This window comes from Triturus cristatus, chromosome 6 (assembly GCF_964204655.1).
Source record: "Triturus cristatus chromosome 6, aTriCri1.1, whole genome shotgun sequence".
In the NCBI taxonomy this organism is placed as follows: Eukaryota; Metazoa; Chordata; class Amphibia; order Caudata; family Salamandridae; genus Triturus; species Triturus cristatus.
The window spans coordinates 1,611,235,947-1,611,258,080 of NC_140589.1; positions in this window are offsets into that span (position 1 = coordinate 1,611,235,947).

The following is a 22,134-nucleotide window of genomic DNA, read 5'->3' on the forward strand; positions in this document are numbered from 1 at the left end:
GGCCTTCCCATACCTCAAATGAGCGACCTTCCAGGAAGGAAGCGAACCATTTGAGGGCCAGACCCGTGATCCCCACCCCCGACAGCCGTTGGAGAAGCACCTGATGGTCCACGGTGTCAAAAGCAGCGCTGAGATCCAGGAGGATCACTGCCACTGAACCTCCCGAATCCAGCATGCTCCTCGCATTCTCCACGACCGCCAGCAGGGCGGTGTCAGTCCCCTGACCGGGGCGAAAACCCGTTTGGGAGTCGCCCAGAAGGGAATTGGTTTCCAAAAAGTCCGAAAGGCGGCTGTTCACCAGCTTCTCAGCCACCTTACTGATACCCGGCAGCAAGGAGATAGGCCGAAAGTTAGCGAGATCGGCGGGATCAAGGTTAGGTTTTTTCAAAAGGGCCTTAACCACCGCCCCTTTCCAACTGGGGGGAACTACCCCCTGGACGAGAGACAGGTTTATCAGATCCGTCACAGGGCCACCAATTGTAGATGACACCTGTTTGAGATATTTAATAGGTACTGGGTCTTTCGGGGAGCCGCTCTTCATAGACCCCAGAACCGCCAAAACTTCCTCCTTAGTGACCGGACCAAGGGAGGCCAGCTCCACCGATTGCAACTTAAGTTGGGAGGTGGAATTATCCTCCAAGGAAGAGACCTCACCTGGCCGGGGAAGGGAGGCCAATATATTGTCAATTTTGCTTTTAAAAAACGAGGCCAGTTCTATACATTTTTTGCGAGGGTCCTCGTGGAAAACCTGAGGATCGGGGGCATTCAGTAGCTCCTTGATAACCCTGAATGACTCTTTAGAAGAGTACGAAGTCTACTGAGAAGTTTTGTAAAGGAGGGGTAGACGACTGACAGGAGCAGGAGCGACTGCAGCGACTGCTGACGTAAAACAGACCGCGCTCTGATTGGATATTGAATCAGAAACAGTGCTCGCGCTGGGATTGGTGTGTTGGTGTGAGCCGCGCAAGGATTGGAAAGTCACCTTATACTCTTGTGACGTAGACGCTCCAGGATTGGTGCGTTAGTGTGAGTCGCGCTGTTATTGGATAAAACATCGTACTATTCAGTTGTATTACGGAAGGATTAGAAAGTTTGGTAAAAGCTAAAAATGTATTACCAAGAAGAGAAAAAGAAAAAATCTTTGTTCGGAAAGATTAAAAATTGGTTTGACAAGGATAAAGATGTTAAAACGAGAGAAGGTGAATTGTTACCTCCATCGAAAACGCCTGCATCCTTTATGGCTGCGAGATATGGGTATCATACCTGTATATGGTTGGAGAATTGGGTTAGGTATACTAAAGAAGATGGTGTCCTAGCATTCCCAGAACATGGTTCATTTAATCTGGCCGTGTTGAAAAATTTACGGGAAAAGATGTTGTGTCTTGACCCAAGACCAAGGCCGACACAGTTTGAGGCTTTAGTGGAATGGGAAGAGGAAGTACATGAGCGAGAAAAACAGAGGTCTGGAGGAAACTATAGATACATGTTTGGGAGGAGACATGATCGTGAAACTCATCATGATCGAATGAAGAGATGGCGAGATGCTAGTATGTCAGAAGGATTATACCCTATGAGAACAATTGAAGAAAAGGGTACAGAAAGGGTTCCTGAGGCAGAAGTGAAAAGATATGGAATTAATGAGTATGAGGATGAGGTCTTGAATGACATGATTTACAAAAGACCACCTCCATATAGACCAGAACCAGAAGAGAGCACACCAGTGGTTTCTCCGATAAGAGATACATTGCGTATCATTGAGACAGAAAATGTGACACCTGAGTTAAGAAGTGGTAATCCTTTTAGGGAAAAAGAGAGAGAGAATAGAAGTGGTGACGAGAATACGAGAGAATTAGCCAGAACTACATCGGAGTTGACTGAAAAGATTAGAGAGCTGACGAAGAATCTGGAAGCTGTTACGGTGCCTGTAACCATAGGTCCGGTTATGCCTGTTTTTGATAAGCAGAGGACAGGTGAGAATGGTTTGGTGATTCCATATGTTGGGAATAAGATAACAAGTTTGGCTGGTCCCTCAGGAGATTCAGGAAAAAGGACAGAAAATGATGATTTGAGACAATCCAGACATGAGACATGTAGTGAAGGATTAGAGGTACAGTCTAATTTGAGATTGGATGCTAGTGAAGCTAGTTTTTCAGGCATGCCGATTTTAGAACCGCAGAAGAAAGTGGTTCCAGTGAGAAAATCTACTGAAATAACAGCTGAAGATTTGAATGAATGGATGAAAGTTCTTCAAAAGAGGGATAAAGATTCACAGGCAATTGATGTGGCTAGGTTACGTGTAGAATTAGAAGAGCTTGTTGCAGGGACAGTTCCTACGGAAATTCTGAAAAATCATCATGATGGTGAACTGTTGTTTATGTGTAAAAACATCACCTGGAGAGCTAAAAATACACATGACAGGTTAAGAGCAATAGCGAATGAGCAAGGAGTTGACATTGATAAGGTGAAAGCTTTGCAGAAGTCTTACAGGATGGATTTCACGGATAAAGATATTGAGAATCTGAATGGTGCTGGTAGAACAGGACAGATTAAAGAGATGATCGCTTTATTGCGAAAATGGGGTGATGTTGAGAAGTGGAAGGATAGGTGGTACAAGAAAAGAGAAGAATCAGGGGATAGGACTTATTCAGCATTTCCTGTGAGAGAAAAAGAGAAAACAGTAGATGCTTATCCCATGAGAGAAATACCTGGAGGAGGATATGTACATGTTCCATGGACCAGACAGGATATTTTATCATTTACGAATGATTTCCCTCGACTGAGAGAAAAGCCCGTCGAGTGGTATAGGCAGGTAGACAGGTTTGTGAAATTGTCAAAAGTGGTGTGTATTGACCTGAATAGTCTGTTTAATATAATTGTTCCAGCAGACTTGTGGGCTGAGTGTAAAATAGTTGTAAGTTGGCCTACTGAGGAATATCCAAGAGACCAGAGAACAGGAGCACCAGATCCAGAGGTAATGAGAAAGTATGAGCAGGTGATCGTGTACCTGAAAAGTAAAGTACCTCCGAAAGAGACAGACTGGGTTAAAATAGATCGAACACACCAGGAAGCAAAAGAATCAGTTCATGCTTTTTATGAGAGGCTGATACTGGCTTTTAAACAATTCAGTGGGGATGAACACCTGGGTGACAAGGATTTGAGTCATTTTGTATACAGATTTGTATATGGCCTGAGACCTGAGATTAGTGAGAGAATTCGTGAGCATACAGTGGACTGGCAGAGTAAGAAAATAGATGAGATTCTGAGACATGCAAAATACTTCAGTGATGAAATTGAAGCAAAACAGAGAAAGCTGAAAGAAAAAGCAATGTGGGCACAAGTGAAAGTTGCGGAAAGACAGGAAGCACAGTTGGTGGAACAGGCGAATAATGCAGGAAATAATCCAGGGAATAGGCCCAGGTATGCAGGGAAAGGAAAGGGGAATCTTGAGGAAGCCAAAAAGAAGTTCCCGTGTCACAACTGTGGCCAACTGGGACATTGGAGATCTGAATGTACCAATCCACCATTGGCGAATAATGAGGGTAAAACCTTAAATCAACAGGTGCAGAACGAGGGGATTAATCGACAGCAACAACAACCTTCTGTTGTGAAACAGCAGAGTCAAGAGCCAAAACCGCCCTTGCCGCAGAATAGAGGATCACAAAAGTACAATCAGGATTCAGGATTCTACAATGATGAGCAGGTAAACAAACCAAGGCGTTCTAACCAGGTACAGCAGTACTTGTTAAAGAATGAAGGGAGTGAGTCTGAAGGTGATTATTGACGGTGCCGAAGAGAGGAGGAAGAGTGCATACTTGGTGCAACTCTAGAAATAGACCAGGCAGGACCATTTGTAGATGGGAAAATAAATGAAGAAGGTGTTACTTTTTTAGTAGACACAGGTGCGACAAGATCAACTGTCAGGTCAGTATATATTAGAAATCTTCCTCTCTCGGATGAAGCAATCCAAGTAGTTGGTGTAGCCAATACACAAATCAAGACACATCTTACTGAGCCAGTAAGAGTACAAATAGGGAAATTTTCAGACATGCACAGATTTATTGTTTGTGACACTAGTCCAGTGAACTTGTTAGGCAGGGATCTGCTTTGTAAGATGAACTGTACGATTTTTTGTACACCGGATGGAATAGCTTTTGAAACACCAGATGAGGATGTTTTGTACCGAATGACTCTAGAAAATAGAGAGAGTGAGTTAATTGGTGCATATGCTGTGTTTGATCCGGAGGATTTGCCTCAAGAGCTGAGAGACACAGTGAAAAGGACAGTTTGGGATTTTACTGGAGAGGATGTGGGATTGATGAATAATGTAGATCCTGTGAAAATTGCAGTGAAAGAAGGAATTACTTATCCTAACATTCCTCAGTACAAAATGACACCAGAAATAATTGAGGGAATAACTCCTATTATTGAGAAAATGATTCAACAAGGAGTTTTGAGAGAACTACTGAGTAGTCCGTGTAACTCACCGATAATGGGGCTAAAGAAACCTAATGGAAAGTTCAGGATTGTACAGGATTTGAGAAAAATTAACAAAATTGTGGTGGCATGTTGTCCCATTGTGCCAAATCCGTCAGTGATTTTGTATCAGATTCCACATGATGCTGAGTGGTACACAGTGATTGATTTGTGTCATGCTTTCTTTTCAATTCCATTGCATCATGACAGCCAGCCGATTTTTGCATTTAGGTTTGGCCAGCGTATTTTAGCATGGTGTCGTATCCCACAGGGGTATACGGAGAGTCCTTCGATATTCAATCAGTTATTGAAAAAATCATTGGAGAGCTTGATTATGCCTGAAAACTCAGTACTAGTGCAGTATATTGATGACCTACTTGTGGCATCAAAGACACGTGAAGCTTGTGAAGTAGATACCATAGCTTTACTGAATCATCTGGCGGATGGAGGGTTAAAGGTATCTCCAGCTAAATTGCAATTTTGCAAGAAAGAGGTGCATTATCTTGGACACAATATTGAAAAAGGTCTAAGAAAAGTGACTGATGACAGGATCAGAATTATCAGAGAAATGAAAGCCCCAAAGACCCAGAGGGAAGTGAGAATGTTCCTGGGAATGGTGGGTTATTGTCGTCAGTGGATAATTAATTTCTCCCTGATAGCAAAGCCACTGATTAAGCTGACAAAAAGTGAGATGACAGATCCATTGGAACTAGATGGAGAACAAATGGCAGCATTTGAGGAGCTGAAGAGCAGAATGTGTGAAGCCCCTGCTCTGGGTATGCCAGACTATGAGAAAGAGTTTGAATTGTACTGTAGTGAGAGAAATGGATGTGCACTTTCAGTGTTAATCCAGAAGCATGGACTACTGAGAAGGCCTATTGCGTACTTCTCATCGACACTTGACCCTGTAGCTGTGGGTTTACCAGGTTGTCTGAAATCTGTGGCTGCAACATGCAGAAGTCTGGAACAGAGTGAGGGAATCATAATGGGATATCCTGTAAGGGTATTCGTACCTCATAATGTGGCAATTCTTTTGACAAGAAGCAGAACTCAGTACATGTCACATAGTCGGCTGACTAAATATGAGAAAGTCATTCTGGGAGCATCAAATGTGACTCTGGAGAGATGTGTGAATGTGAATCCAGCGACATTATTGCCGGATATTGAAAATGTGGGTGTGAAGACAGAAGATGATCACAATTGTTTGGATGTGCTGGATTACTGTACAAAACCGAGACCAGACATAAGGGATCTTCCCTTGCTTGAGAGTGATCATGTGCTGTTTGTAGATGGATCATTCATGTCTGAGGAATGATGAGGGTGTGCTGAGTGCAGCATATGCAGTGTGCAAGGTTTCAGAAGTGATGGAAGCATCACCATTGAAAGGAGTGAAATCTGCACAAGTTGCTGAATTGGTGGCATTGACGAAAGCTTGTGAGATTGGGAAAGATCTGAGAGTGACTGTGATGACTGATAGTCAGTATGGATTTGGAGTTGTGCATGATTTTGGCCAACTTTGGCTACAGAGAGGTTTCTTGACGTCGAGTGGGACTCCAATAAAGAATGCTGAAGTGATTGGGAAATTGCTTGAGGCGATACAGCTGCCTAAAGAATTAGCAGTTGTGAAATGTGCTGCTCATGGACAAGGAGATGATTTTGTGACAGTTGGAAACAGATTTGCCAACGACATTGCACAATATTGCGCGAAAAACAATCACTCAATTAATAGGGAACGAGAAGGGGAAATGTCTTTTTGTTCTGTGATGTTTACTAATGTCCTAGAAACGTGGGATGAAGTGAAACAGTTGCAGGATGAGGCAGGAAAGGAAGAAAAGAAAGACTGGATCAAGGCAGGTTGTGCCCCAAGAGAAACAGACCATGTTTGGGTCTATAGAGATGGCAGACCAGTCATGCCTAACTCTATGCTGTCGACAATGGCAAGGATGTATCATGGCCAGGGACATTTGGGAAGGGATGCGATGATCAGGTCTTTTAAACAGACTTGGTACAATGCAAAGTTCAGGACAATTGCAGAGAGCATCTGTCAAAGATGTTTGATTTGCCAGCAATTTAATACTGGGAAAAAGACAGTGGTGAGTCTGGGAACGATAGGCAGAGAAGGTGGTCCTTTCACGAGAATGCAGATAGATTTTATTGAAATGCCCCAAGTGAACAGACTGAGGTATGTTCTAGTGGTAGTCTGTTTGTTCTCAAGATGGGTGGAGGCCTATCCGACCAGGAGAAATGATGGAATAACAGTGGCAAAGTTACTGTTAAGAGAGTTGATTCCTAGGTACGGGTTTCCAGTAACGATTGAGTCTGATAGAGGTGGACACTTCTATAATGAACTCATGAGTTTGATTTGTGAAGCATTGAGCATACAGCAGAAGCTACATTGTGCATACAGGCCAGAGGCTTCTGGCGTGGTTGAACAGATAAATGGCACAATCAAGAACAGGATTGGTAAGATGTGTTTAGCCACTGGAATGAAATGGCCTGATGTCTTGCCTCTAGTGCTAATGACTATTAGATCTACTCCAGATAGAACTACTGGGTTAAGTCCGCACGAGATTTTGATGGGACGTGCAATGCGTCATGCATTTGTACCTGTCAATAAGTTGATGACAATAACTGATGACATGATTTTGGATTACTGTAAAGGCCTGGCTGACGCAGTTCATTCTGTGTTTCACCAGGTTGGAGAAGAAGCTACCACACTTGAGAAGAAGCAAGCTCATGATCTGAGTCCAGGGGACTGGGTGAGGATTAAAGTACACAGAAGAAGAAATTGCTTGGTTCCAAGGTGGGGAAGACCAAGACAAGTTATTCTGACTACGACAACTGCAGTGAAGTGTGCTGGTATGAAAAACTGGGTACATGCGAGTCATACTCTGAGAGTTCCAAACCCAAAGGATGGGACTGGCAAGGAGTATTTTGAAGAGTCAGATTCCAGTGATGATGAAGACCCAGAACCAGTGAGAAAAAATCAAAGTTCAGAGAGAGAACCATTGAGAGTCTCAGAAGGGAGATCAGATTCTGTAAGAGAGCCTGAAGTTCCAAAAAGCAGTGGAGGAAAAAGAAGAGAAAAGAGCAGTTCCACAGAGACTACTCCTGAATCAGAAGAGGAGATTGAAGAACCACTTGAGATTATACCTGAAGAAGTAGGGTCAGAAGAAGATAGAGAGGGACAGATTGCGGAAGACCCCCGAGGAGGTGTAGGGATCATTCCTGATAAAGTGAATGAGGTGTCGAGTCAAAATGAAGTGAAGGAAAAGGAGCAAAAGGAATCAAAAGAACCCGAGGAGATAAAGAGAATTAGAAGACCCAACCAAAAGTACAGATCACCGGAATGGTCTTATGTGGCACTGTCTGAAGGAGAAGAAGAAGAAACAGTGAATCGAGACAATCCGGAGGGGATCTTGAGAAAGTGGTTGAGGAAAAGGAAAATCTGTTGGAATCTTAAAAGTTATCCTGACTGACATTGGAGAAGAGTCGGATGCACAGGATGTTGTTGATGATCTGATACAATTTGATGTTGCTGAAGAAGAAATGAAAAGTGATGAATATCTAAATTGAGTGAACTGAAGAAATCACTTGGAGAAAAGTGAAAAGGAGAAAGTCTGAAATTCAGCTGTCTGAAGTGATCCAGAAATAAAGAATAGCAGTAGTGGAGTAGTAGAGGCTAAGTCAAAAGACACGGTCAAAGTAGTAAAATGGCTAATATAGAGAATAACCAAAGTAAATGTGCCTTCTTGAAAAGATGGTGTAGAATGTGCTGTTGCTGTACTGGATTGTTAATGCTACTATGGGGTGTTTTAGCTTTATTAGTTACTTTTAGGGTTACAATGGGTACATTTGAGATGTATACTGAAAATGAGACTAATGTAGAGAAAAGTTCACAAAAAGTAGTTCCAACTAGAATTAGTAATACTTACATACATAAAGATAGGTCGATTAATGATTTTTCTAGTAATGTTTTTTCGAAATTGTTATATGAATATGTGAAGACAATGGAAGTTAGGGATTGCTACGTTTGTATGCAATTACCTGCATCCGTTTCAGAGGGTGTTACTTATCACCATTTACCAGCTACGTATGGAATTTCTTGTAGTGTGTTAAGTAGTGTTTTTTATTTGCTAGGGAAAATAGATTATGAAATGTCTAACAAAGATAGTATTTTTGGGCAATTGCCTATGAACAAAAAGCTGAATCCAGCTAAAGAAGCTAACATTTTTGGTGAGATTTTCATTGAGAAATAAGAATTAACATTAGATTACATTTTTAAGAATAATTTAACTTGCAGTCTGAAAGAAGAGGAGAAAGCTTTCCTAAACCTGGTGGAGGAAAGGAGATTGAGTATGCATGAAAAGGCAGGGAAATACAAAGTGAGTGAGACAATTTGGGACATTGAGATGGGAAAAGAATTGAGAAATGGAGCTAGTCCAACTTTAGCTTTAGATGCACCACAGAAGGGTAAGTTGTGCATTACAAGAAGGAAATCCCAATATGATACATACTTTGTTGGGACTAGTGAGTGTCATGATACATACTTCATTGCAACAGGATGGGGTTTTAGAGGAGGAGAGGATCCAGTTTTCCCAGGAGTGTATTATGTTTGTGGGAACAAGGCTTATTACAAGTTGCCTGACCATTGGTATGGCACGTGTTATGTGGGCCTGGTCTTTCCAAAGATTTTTCATATAGATAGAATAGAAGATGTAGAACATATTAATTTATTAACACGTTTTAAGAGAGAAACTTGGTCAGAAATAGTGGGTGACATTTTTGGAGCTTTAATTCCAGCAGTGGGAATTTCTTTGAATGCATATGGAATTCGGAAACTGTCAACAGTGGTGGATCGCTTATCGACAAATACCGCTGGAGGGTTTGTTTTGGTGAATACGGAATTGATTGCCGTACGTGCCATGTCTATGCAAAATCGACTTGCCCTTGATATTTTATTAGCCAAGGAGGGTGGGGTCTGTGGAATGCTGAAAGTTCAACATTGTTGCACTTACATTCCAGACGAAAGCAAAGACCTGAAGGTCTATATAAAAAATATTACTGATTTGCATGAAGAATTAGTACCACTGGAAGCTGAGAGTATTTGGACTAAAATAGCTAATAAAATAGTTGCTGTTAAGAGTTTTATTGCAAAAATAGGTAGTACTGTTATAGGTAAGATATTGTTTCCTTTGACTTGTATAATTGTTGCTTTATTGATACTAAGATTGGTGTGTTTGTGTTGTAAAAACAGGGGAGGGAAAAAGAAATTAATTAAAAGAAATATTGAAAGGAGAAATAAAAGAAAAAGAGATCCACAAGAAATAGAATTAGAAGAATTGAGGGAGAGTGTTTATTTGGAAACAAAGAGGGATGATGAAAGGGAGTCTGGTGTGTAGTGTTGTGTAAGGAGAAAAAGACATTTCCAATTTCTCCTAAAATGGGACTAAAATTTTACTATTTTTTTTTTTTTTGGGGTTGTTTATTTGGTGATAATATCACCAAAGGGGGGATTGCTGGAGCAGAGTTTTCTGTTGAAAATCTATTGGGTTTTTAAGCTCTGGTTTGTCTATTGTCGAAAGAAATTAAAATTATTAAGTTATAACTACTAATTATTTGTTTTGTGTAAATGTTCTGATTAATCAATACATACTAATAAGAGAAAACTATATGTGGGGTTGCATTAATGTTGCTAAATAATAATGTGCGGGTTTAATTAAATAAATGTTGCTGAGTGCTGTTTATTTTAAAGCACAAAAACGCTTTTAAAATGTCTTGTACTAATGCCTTTCTTGTGTTGCAAAGGCTAGATAATTACATACACATAAGGGTATTAGTGGGGTTAACACTGTTTAATCACTATGCTGTGGTAACGTTGTTTTTGTCTCTTTTAATTAAGATGGTACGTTTTAGCCTAGTGAAAGATGGCTGCCGTTTAAAGCCTGTATTTGAGTAGTCGATTTGTGATGAGAAGGCCTTGCTGAACATGGTCGAGAGTCATCTGACCACAGTCTTCGTCTGGTTAAAAAGTTTTCCGTGAGGACAGCAGCTCTGGGCGGACATCCAAGTGTCCTTGGAAGACAAAGGAGCCACAATGAACTTTGTGATCACAATGCTGGTTCCGAGGAAATATGAACATAAAAAGAAACATTTGCAAGTTTTAGTTCCTTCTTCCGTCTTTTTATTTTTGTGATTTTTCTGAGCGGAGATTTTTCCAAATGTAGCGATGCTACATCCTTTCCTGCTCGCTCTGCTCAGCGGTTCAGCGGATATCTAAAACATTTTATGTTGCCTTTTTTTGTTAAATTTATTATAAATATTGTTAGCCTAGAGAGTGTCTGGGTCATTGCATTTTGGATTCTGAGGCCACTTCTTTCCGAACTTGCGTTGGTGAGGATCGATGCTGTGAGGACGGCGACTTGAGAGACTTCTATCGAGAGACCTGTCCTGACCCGTTTATGACATTTAGCTAGAATAGGTAATTATGAGAATAATGATTTTGCTTTTGAATTGATTTCCTTGAACTAATTTTAGATAAATTACCATTATTTGAAATACAGTGTTGGTGGTTATTTCTTGTCAATTATTGAGTACTCTATTTTGATTATTGTTGATTATTATTGGTTAAATCATGACTCAAGACAGTGTCAATTAGGTCTTATCGACCTTTAGTGTAGATGCAGGGTGTTTAGAAGGTTTTCTCTCCACAGGTTCAGTGCTGATAGAGTAATTGAGTATATGTTAGTGAAATGGGCCCAAGCGTATGATGAGTGTATGTGCGTGTATCTGTGAATTTACTCTATCCGTGGAAGTAGGGAGAATTTGTACACCCCAATCTGCACCAATAGGTCACTCCTCTTCCATGCTGTGCCAGAGTGCCCATTCCTTCTCATTAGGACACAGACTATGGCTTTACTCATGTGCGTGTGTGCCTGCTCAGAGTACAGTGTTGACACTTCCCCAACAGGCGAGGGAGTGGTGAGGACTGTCACACTAAAATGTCAAGTGCCTAACTCCGGATCCTACATTCTTGCATGGTCAAGCAACTACACCCAGCGCCACATTAAATAAAGTTGTATTTGAAAAACATAATATTTTGGCTTTTTTTTTTTTAAATGCTGCAGAAGCACTTCAATACATTTTCCAACCACCACACTAGGGTAACAATGTAAGGTTTTGGCAATGGTGCAATATATTCTTGATGATCACAGACTTTTTTTTTCCTGTAGACTATGTAAAATCTACATGATTGCTATTTTTCGCCACCCCATGACCATGGGGAAATAATATTAGTTAAGCATGAGTTGCTTCTATTTTAAATGTCATTTTCCTGAAAGTGCATGTCTCTTACCGCAAAGATAAATTCCTTTTAGTTTAACTGTTTTGTGGCAGATCACTTGAATAAAACACAACTATTGCATTTGGGCTCTCTTTGTGTGCCTACTATCCTGTTGGTGTTGTGATGCATGATTTGATTAGTCTGCCTCCGAGGTGGAAGAATACTGCCCTTAAAGCTCAGTCGTTGGTCAAATATGTCCCTACCTAATAGGTTTGTGCTCTAAAGTAGTCCGCATGGTGCTCCAGCATGAGAGCAGCATCAAGATTGACCTGAGCGCCCTGGATTTGCACTTTCAGAGAGACTGGGAGACTGGGCATGCTGTCTCCATCCCGGCAACACAGCTCAGGTTGGAGTCATCGCAGTGTGCATGTCATTTGCCGTCCTAAGATGTCCAGCCAAACCGACATGTGAACTGACAGCAGTGTCCACCACTCCCCCACAGTGACTCACTGACTGTTAGCCTGATGGGACCACCCACAACGACTCAGCCGGGAAGGAAAAATTAAAGAATAATGAACCTGTTTTATTATTGTTTAATTTTAAGGCTTTGAGGCTGCTGGCAGGTGAGGTGATGCTCCCCGCCATTGCGGTAGAGCCCCTCCTTGAGTTCAGGCCATGCTATAAAATTATTTTAAGCATATTGCTTGTGACAACAGCACCGAAGGAAAGTACAAAGGAGCTGTCAGGCTTGAACAATTGGCAATCCATAACTAGAGTGAGTAAAACTCTCTGTTCTGTGCAACAATATTTGTAAGCTTTCCATTAAAGTGATTTGACAGTAGACTGCAGTGAAATCGGCATTGCGTTTGAAATACTACTAGACTTTTTTACAGGTTATCTGAACATTTATTTGTAGCATAATTAGTGAGTTAGTATAAGAGTTTTTCAACAATCTCTTGCTGCACGCCTCAAATTTACAGTCGATTATTTCATGACTTGACTGAATGTTACTTGTTTGTAAATAACTCCAACTTGCAGCAAAGTTTTGGCTATTCTCAATGGCCTGATTTAGTTTCACTGTGCATTGGCTACAGGGAGGTTGTGGGATGTCCAGCAATGAAGTAGTAGTTGTGCCATAAGAAGGGGAACATCTGAAAGATGAATATGGATCCTTTTTCAGCTTCATAATGCTGTTAAAACATTATTTTGCACCTTTATTTTGAACTCTTGGATTGCAGCTTTTTTAAGAAGGGTATTTGACCTTACATTTAAGCCAAGTAATGTATAGTTACATTAAGATGGGACTATGGGATCAACATAGATATCATAAGCATTTTGGATGCATTTTCTTTTTTCCACTGTGTTTGAAAAATTAACCAATCATTAAGGAATTAAAATCTCTCTCAAACTGGTGTTCATGGTACACCGCATAAGGGTAGTGTTTAGTAACTACATCAGTGATAAGGTGTCCATTCACTGTTAGTAGTTGATTGTAAGAGAAGTTAATGGGATCTGGAATATCCTAATGCAAAATTTGAGACCCTTATAATGAATACTAGGCATCTTGAGTATTTCTTGCAGTTAAACTCTACTATAGGCTTAATGGTTGTGGGCTGAAGACATAACTAGGCAGAAATGTTTATACACTTCGCTGCTGAACTTTACATTAACAAGTTAAGTAGATACTAGTTCAATTGGATTCTTGGGTTCTCATTTGAATAACGGGCTAGCAGATATCATGCTGAAAGCCAAATGATGTAACAGAAGTTATTGGTAAGACTTCGCTTATAAATTACTCAGGTTTGCTTCTCTGTTGCATCTTAGAATCATTTTAATGCCCCATGATTCTTGGTGAAGCTCATGATCAATTATCTCTGAATTAATAAGATAATCAATCCTGCTTCAATCAGATCACCTGGTTTGACAGAAAAATCTGTTTGTTTTTAGTTTAAAGAAGCTTTATTAAAATAATGTCAGTAAAAGCTACATCATAATAAACATGTCTATAATTAAATTAGTACAAAAAAATTTAATAGAAAACCTAAGGAGAAAAGACAAAAATAGTAACGTACTGTATAACTGTTAAACCAAATACCCAAAGCTATACAAAAGAGTACCTTATGCAAACAGCAATTTGGAGTTTTTGTTTTGTTGGAAATAGAAGAGGGAGAGAAAAAGAGGAATGAGATAAGAAGAGAGAGAGAATAGCAGAAAGAGAAAAAAGTATTATATAACCTTACAAGTATCCTTAATTATTATAGTTGTCAAGTACTTAGTAACATTGCACTAAATTACAGTGCAAGAAGCAATAAAAGAAAGATTTATGGCGGCTGACAAATAGTACTACTGTCCTGGATCCGAGCTGAGTTTCTGGATAGATATGTGGTAAGTGGTTTCAAAAAACGTATCCTTCTGAAGAAGTGGAGGTAACACATGATCATTCAGGTCTATGGTGATTACAGAGCAAATTCCACTAAACAGCAAAAGTAACCTTAGTAGGATTTTTCCAGTTGGATGTGATTATTTGAAAAGCAATGTAAGTATGTCTTCTTTTTGCGTAGCCCAATCCAAACAGGAGAAGAACTTCCACAAACAATTGATTTGCTATCAAAACAAAAGGTAACATAACTCATTGATATAATTAGTTTTCATATCTTTATCCCCCCCAAAAATGCAGATATGTGCCTTGAGTATTTTTACAGTTCCAACATGTATTTTGTGTGCTTGAGTTCTATTTACAGAGAAAGTTTAGGGTTAAAAGCAGCCTATTATAAAAATAAAATAAAGCTTGTGTGGTGCTCGCATTACAAGAGGTGTGATGTGATGTATTTTTGACCAAATAAAGTTTCAGACTTGCAATGAAAATTAGTGTTGTAGTTCTGTTTCCCATGCTAATTCCATTTTAGATTTGGGATGATTTGGAAGTGTATAATAGAGATATGTGTATGTATAGGAGGCCTTAATATGTGAGGAGGAGTTTAATTGTTCCAAAGGCGAAATAGAAATGGAAGAAGATACCTGTGAGGGGGTGGATGTATGTTGTAAGAGAACCCTTTTTTTTCTTTTCTTTTTTTTAAATATCTTTATTCACATTTTTTCCAGCAATTATCACCCCACCCCCCACCCTCCGGAGTCAGACAGAAATACAAACCAGTTCTTTATACTCCTTAGAATAAACAAAGTAATCGGCAAAAGCATTCTTGTTTAGCATACATTTGGTTAATTTTAAAGAAAAAAAACCACAACAAAAAACAGATTTTTTAGCGGTTAGCTTTGAGCTAGGCTCCATTGCAGAAGAGGAGTCCAAATCCTCAAGCCCCTTTTGCGCCGTAGCTTGCCCTTCCACTTATAGATGGCAACCTCCAAATTAGACAGTTAATAGCCTGGCTAACCACTGTTGGAAGGATGGTGCTATAGGATCAAGCCATGCAGAAGCTATACACAATCTTAAGACCGCCATTGCGATAAAAAATAAACTTGTTGCCGAATCTAAGGCTATGAGGATCGTCTACCCCTAATAGAATTATTCCACTAGTTAGCGTTGTTTCCCTATGCAATACAATAGTCAAGAATTTCTCTATATCTAATTTTAATTTTGTTAATCCAATGTAAGTAGCGAAAATATGACTAGAGTCCGCATTAGACATCATACATCTGGGACCACATGTTCCCTTGCCACTCCCCCATTTAGCTATTTTATCTGGGGTGTAGTATAAAAAAACCCAGGTTTTGTAGAACTGTGCCTGAAGTTTGGTAGAGATGAGTATAGTTTGAGAAAGAAGATAGGCATAGTTAAATCCATCAGCAGATATCTCTAGCTTACCCTGCCACTTCTGTGAAATTTTCTCCAAATCATCCAAGAACATAGTGATCAGAGAAGAGTAGACTTCTCCTATAGTGTGATTCCTGGTATGTATAACTGTTTCCACTATGGATATTTTTTCACCCAATGGCCTCCCCCCTGGTTTATGTGTAAGAAAATCCCTGATTTGTAGAAATTTAAAAAAATCACGCCAATCCAAATGATACTCATTCTTCAGAGTTTCAAAAGATTTGATCCCGGATGGGCAGAAGAGGCATCCTAACTGTACTATTCCTGCCTTATTCCATCTGTTTATGCAATTGTCTCTTAAAAAAAGCGCCCGGAAGAGTTGGATTATCCATTAGGGGGTATAATGAGATACTTGCCCTAAACCTAACATTTTCCTCACCGCCTTCCAAACCTTAAACCCACTGTAAAGGGTTTTAAATTTTACCTTTTTGTGATAGCTATCGTGTAGGTGTCTCCATAGATACCCTCTGCTTTTGCTACCAAGAATTAGTTGGAAAATAGATGGTGTATTATCCTGACACATTGCTTCAACCCCCCTATTTTGTAATAGCTCACTGCTATAGAGTAGTACCGATGCCCAATAATAAGCTTTTAAATTAGGGAGAGCTAGGCCTCCTCTATCCTTAGGGAGTGTGAGAAAACTGTAAGCACGCCGAGGTTGAGAATATGCCCAGATAAAGCTAGAGAACATACGTTCTATAGACTTAAACCAGTGATTATTGAATTTGAGACAGATTGCTCTAAACAAATACAAAATTTTCGGGAAATACACCATCTTCACTGCATTCACTCTTCCAATTATAGACAGATGAAGATTGTCTAATCAACGTAGATCTTTTTGCATTGAGCCCATAATCGGTTTTAGGTTTATGTCGACCATATTATCAAGATTAGAGCAGATGGCAATTCCCAGGTATGTAGCTTTTTCCACCACCGAGGATCATCCATTCTGCTTTTTTTTATTTAAAACACTCTGTGTCTTCCCACGGTTGAGCGCATAGCCGGAAACTAGACCGAATTTACTAGCTTCACTCTCAATAACAGACATTGCTGTAATAGGGTCGGCAGTGACAATAGCTATATCATCGGCATATGCCAATGTTTTAGTTGGATATTTTTGTAGTACAATAGGAATTATTTCCCTATTCCTTTCCAGTCTTCGGATAAAGGGATCTATGTAGATTGCAAAAAGCAATGGTGAGCATGGACAGCCCTGGCGTGTTCCTAGGGAGATTGTTAATTCTTTAGTTAAGATTCCATTCACGAATACCACGGCCCTGGGATTAATTTATAGTTTTTGTACTGCCTGTATAAAGCCTTCCTTGATCCCAACCTTAGACATAGATCTCCACAGAAATTGCCAGGAGACCCTATCGAACGCCTTCTCGGCATCGAGAAGGATCAATGCCATAGGGTCTCCCACAACCTCCGTACCGTCAAATAGGGTAATCACTCTCTGAATGTGATTAATGGTTGACCGCCCTGGAATAAAGCCATGTTAGCAACCATTTTGTGAATAATGGGGGCTACCCTATTAGCTAGAATTTTTGAATATATTTTTGAGTCTGCATTGATGAGGGTGATGGGGCGGTATGAGCCTAGCTGTTCTGGAGGTTTATTCTTTTTAGGGAAAACGACTATTTTTGCCCTAGACCAAGAGTTTGGGGGTTGGGTGCCTTTAAAAATATGTATAATTAGTTCTAATAGAAGATTTTTAATTTGCTCTAGAAACGTTACGTAGAATTCGGAAGGGATACCATCCAATCCAGTAGCTTTCCCCTTCGGGAGATTTTTAGTAGTGATTAAGATTTCATCTAGATTGGGTGTTTCCTCCAACATACTCTGATCTTCCTCAGCAAACTTATCATAATTGCCACAGTCTAGGTATCTATGAACCTCGGATGAACCCCCCTACCTTCTTCAGTGTACAGATCTCGGTAGAATCGCCAAAAAGCTTCTCTAATAAGTTCTGAATCAGATAGATTGCCCTCAACAGTGTCATGTATTTCACGTATCAGATTAGATGTAGTTTGTTGTCGCATTCGTACGGCTAGCTGATGACCCACTTGTTCGTTGACTTCATAGACCATTTCTTTTCGCACAATTGCTTTCCTGACAGCTTTATCAGTAAAGATATTGGTGATTGCTGCTTTAGCGATTGCAACCTGACTTTGGATTTTAGTAATTTTTCCAGCCACTTTAATCCCATTTGCTGCTCTTATCAGCTCTTCTTCGGCCAACCTAAGGTTTTCCTGTAATCCCCGCATACTTTCCCTCTCTAATTTATTAGCCCTCAATGAATACTGCAGTGTCTCTCCCCGAATCCCTGCCTTCAAAGTATCCCATACTATTTCAATTGAGGCACTGCCAATATTATCAGCTAGGAAGTTGGGGATCCATCCTCTGATATGGGAACAATAGTTAACATCTAGCAGCAGGGATCGTTCAAAAGTCCAGGGTATTGGTTTTGTGTTTACAGGTGCCATTTCCAGGGTGCAAACTAGAGGGTTGTGGTCTGATAATATTCGAGGCAACTTCTCTATTTGACACTTAGTTTTGAGTGAGTTTGACGTTAATACATAATCTATTCTAACATGAGTAGAGTGTGGATTAGAAAAAAAGGTATACCCTGGGTCACTAGGATTGGATCTTTGCCAACCATCCACTAATCCATGTACATAACACATATTCTTCAAATACTTAAATACTTTAGGTTTGCGGCCTTTATAAATCCAGTCATTTTTCACGGACCAATCCGATGGAAGATTAATATTAAAATCCCCACATACTATTACGGGTAGAGGCCAATGTGCAAGCTCATTAGAGATTTGGTCAAATACAACAGCGTCATCGCTATTAATCCCATATAGGGCACACAGTGTTAGCTTCTGTCCTTTTCCATACTGGCATTCCGTAATCGCCCATCGGCCAAATTTATCCGTTTTAGAGTGATTAAAGACATACCCACTGCCCTTGGCTAAGATTGCAACCCCCCGAACCCGTGCCCCCTGTGATGTTGCACACACCAACCTATACCCTAGTGTCTTTAAAATATGGCTCTGAGATCCCTCTATGTGAGTTTCTTGGAGGCACACAATATTTGCCCCCAGGTGCGTAATCCTATTGCAACTGTTTGTCTTTTTTTAATATAATTTAATCCACAGATGTTTAGGGATAATATTTGTAACACCCCCATAGTTTTAGGATAAGTGGACTATATATTACACCTAGTTTGCCAAAAGCCTGCTTATTGTTTTGCCTTTGCCTTTTAGTGTTGCCTAATGTACCTTCTCTCAATAATTTGAACAACTTGTCTGACCAAGGCACTCCCCACCACCCTCCCCTGCTCCCCTCCCCACCCTCCACCATTTAAGGAAGTTACCTGGCCTCCACGGGGCCAGGTGTTTGACGTCCGTCATCCGATCCCCCGTGAACCGCTGAGCGCTCACCCCGAGTGATAGAATCCAATAGAAGAGCTATGGTGAATATAAAACTGAATATATATAGAAGTATGAATACTCCCTCCCAGCAGTACTAATCAAGATGTCAACATCTATGCATCCTTTAGCAGAGCTAACACCGTTACAATTAAGTTCATTGTTTGTGCCCTGCAATATCATCTAAATAGTTTTTAGCCTGAATCTCTGAAATTAAGCTTCTAGTTGTCCCTTGATGGACAATTTTGAGCCTGGCCGGGTTCTGCAAGCATACCGTTGCCCCCAACTTCTGAAAATGGTCGAAGAGCTGTCGAAGTCTCCACCTGCGCTCCACCGTGGCGTGCGCAAAGGCGGGTGAAAAAAGTTATTCCTTCAAATGAGCGTTTGTTTGTGGGTCTGGCCAAATCATAGAGAGCAAAAAGTTACCAAAGAATAACAACATGGCCCTTGGATGTTGTTGAGTTGCCGGGGCGCGCTTGCTAGGGAATAAAGGAAACCTATGAGCTCTCTGGACTTCTTTGTCCCAATCTTTTAATTCTGGAAATGCCCCTTTGAGAAATTTATCATAAATCTCCTTGAATCATCCCTTTCGATACCTTCTGGAATCCCCAGAAAGCGAAGATTATTGCGCCTCTGCCGGTTTTCCTGCTCCTCGGCTTTCCACATCAAGTCTTTGACAATTCCATCATGTTCGTCGCTCTGTGTTTTTAACATGGTGAAATCCTTTTCCAATTGTTCCGTTCTTATTTCAACTGAAGCCATGCGGTCAACAATTTCGGCACATGTCTTTCCTACTTTCCGAACAGCTCCCTGTAGTTTTTTTGCAGCCAGACGAGATCTGCGGCTGTCAATTTTAGCTTCTGCTTGGAAGCTCTTGATGGATTGCAGGATATTGGTTAGCGCTAACTCTTTATTCTGTTCACAATGCTCAACCATTTTAATGTTCTCCATAATCGTTTGGTTGCCAGAGGTTGAAACAGGTTTGGAAAATATAGTAAGAGGGGTGTCTTCATAGTCCCAGTTCAAATCTGTTTCATCTTCTTTATCAGTGGAGTCACAGTTTCTTTTAAGTTGGGCTCGAGTTTTTTTTTTTTTTTTTCCTTTTGCATTTTTTAGAGAGATGTTTATGCTTTAGAGAGTCGGTAATTGAGCTGCTGTACCCCTTAGCCCCCTCCTCCCCACTTGAAACTGAAATGCTTATATCGGATAATTCGGATTCCTCAGTAAGGGAGAAAAATGTATCCTGGTTGTCCGGCGTTTTCAGGATGTATTCTTGTTGGCCATGGCTACTGGCTTGCCCCGTGATAGATGTATTCAGGAGCTCTAAGGGGTTTGTGCTGCAGTTTGCCTTACTGCTGTCACTGCGGGGAGAGCCATTGTGTTGCGTCAAGCTCCCTTCTATCTGTATTGGTGGAACTGTGACTACGGTGGGTGCTACGCAATCTAAAGATTGTGGTTCGTTTGAAGCTTCTGATGAGGCAGACTGTTGATTTTTCTTTTTGCCCATTATCGCTCAGCCACTGTACTGCCTCAATCCCTCCCGGGCATTTTGTAGTAAGATTCTCTGCCCTTGTTGCAAGACCAAAACTTGTAGTAATTAAGGGTTGCAGATTTCCATTATCTTTAATCAAACGTGAGGGGATCCTTTTGATGGTTACTGTTTTAATGAGTTCACTTTACTTAGTTTTCCTTACAGAACCATCCATGCTCTCCCCTTTTTCCCCTTTCTCTCCCCCACCTTTAGTTTCACTCCTAGGGTATCCGCTCTTTTCTGCCGCGTTGCGGCTGACACAGTGTTCACCTGAGAAGTAGAGTTCTTCGCTTTGCCTCCACGCGCCCCCTTCCCTGTCATGCTCGCTTGTATATCGCTTGAGGCGGAAGCCGGGAGAGTCGCCCTAGCGATATTTTAAAACTTGTGTAAACTGTTGTGATTTTAAATACAGATTTTACCTTGTTGAGTGTATATTTTGGGAAGCTAAATAATTGTACCTCGATCCCCTGGGCCACGTGACACTCCTGGTGTGGACGCCTTCCCCGGGGACACGCAGGCCACGCCCACCACCCGTTAAGCCACGCCCCTTTTGCGCCGCGCATTTAAATAGCGCGCCAAACAGAGTGCAAGGCAAAACCTTTAGACCTCTTGAGGCGGAAGCCGGGAGAGTCGCCCTAGCGATATTTTAAAACTTGTGTAAACTGTTGTGATTTTAAATACAGATTTTACCTTGTTGAGTGTATATTTTGGGAAGCTAAATAATTGTACCTCGATCCCCTGGGCCACGTGACACTCCTGGTGTGGACGCCTTCCCCGGGGACACGCAGGCCACGCCCACCACCCGTTAAGCCACGCCCCTTTTGCGCCGCGCATTTAAATAGCGCGCCAAACAGAGTGCAAGGCAAAACCTTTAGACCTCTTGAGGCGGAAGCCGGGAGAGTCGCCCTAGCGATATTTTAAAACTTGTGTAAACTGTTGTGATTTTAAATACAGATTTTACCTTGTTGAGTGTATATTTTGGGAAGCTAAATAATTGTACCTCGATCCCCTGGGCCACGTGACACTCCTGGTGTGGACGCCTTCCCCGGGGACACGCAGGCCACGCCCACCACCCGTTAAGCCACACCCCTGCCTCCACCTCTACATATTATGTGCTGCCGCCGGAAGCGCAGCGGACGAGCGCAGCGGGAGCGCCGTTTGCGCGCCGAAGGCGCGCCTAAGGCAAGCCCGTCTGCGCCCGTCCGCGACCAGACCGCGGCCGGGGCCAGTCATGCTGCCGGTAGTGGAACACAAGGTGGAAAGATAGCGTGGTCAGGTGAGGACCTAAAAGCACTCGACCTCCCATCTAAATGTTGCCCTCACGCCATAGATCCTATAACCTTCAACCCCCCTCAGATCTGTAGCAATTGCGGGATAGCAATTGGCAGTATTGCCCCCGAGTTACCTCCTAATCCCAAATCCCCACCTCAAACAAACCTCAGGGCGGGCCTACTGAACTGCAGATCCCTCGCCAAACACACAGATGAAGTCTGGCTTCTACTAGAAGAGCAGGATTGGGATATCCTGTTCTTAACTGAAACGTGGATCAAGGAGGATAACCTGACCTCCATCGCTCTTG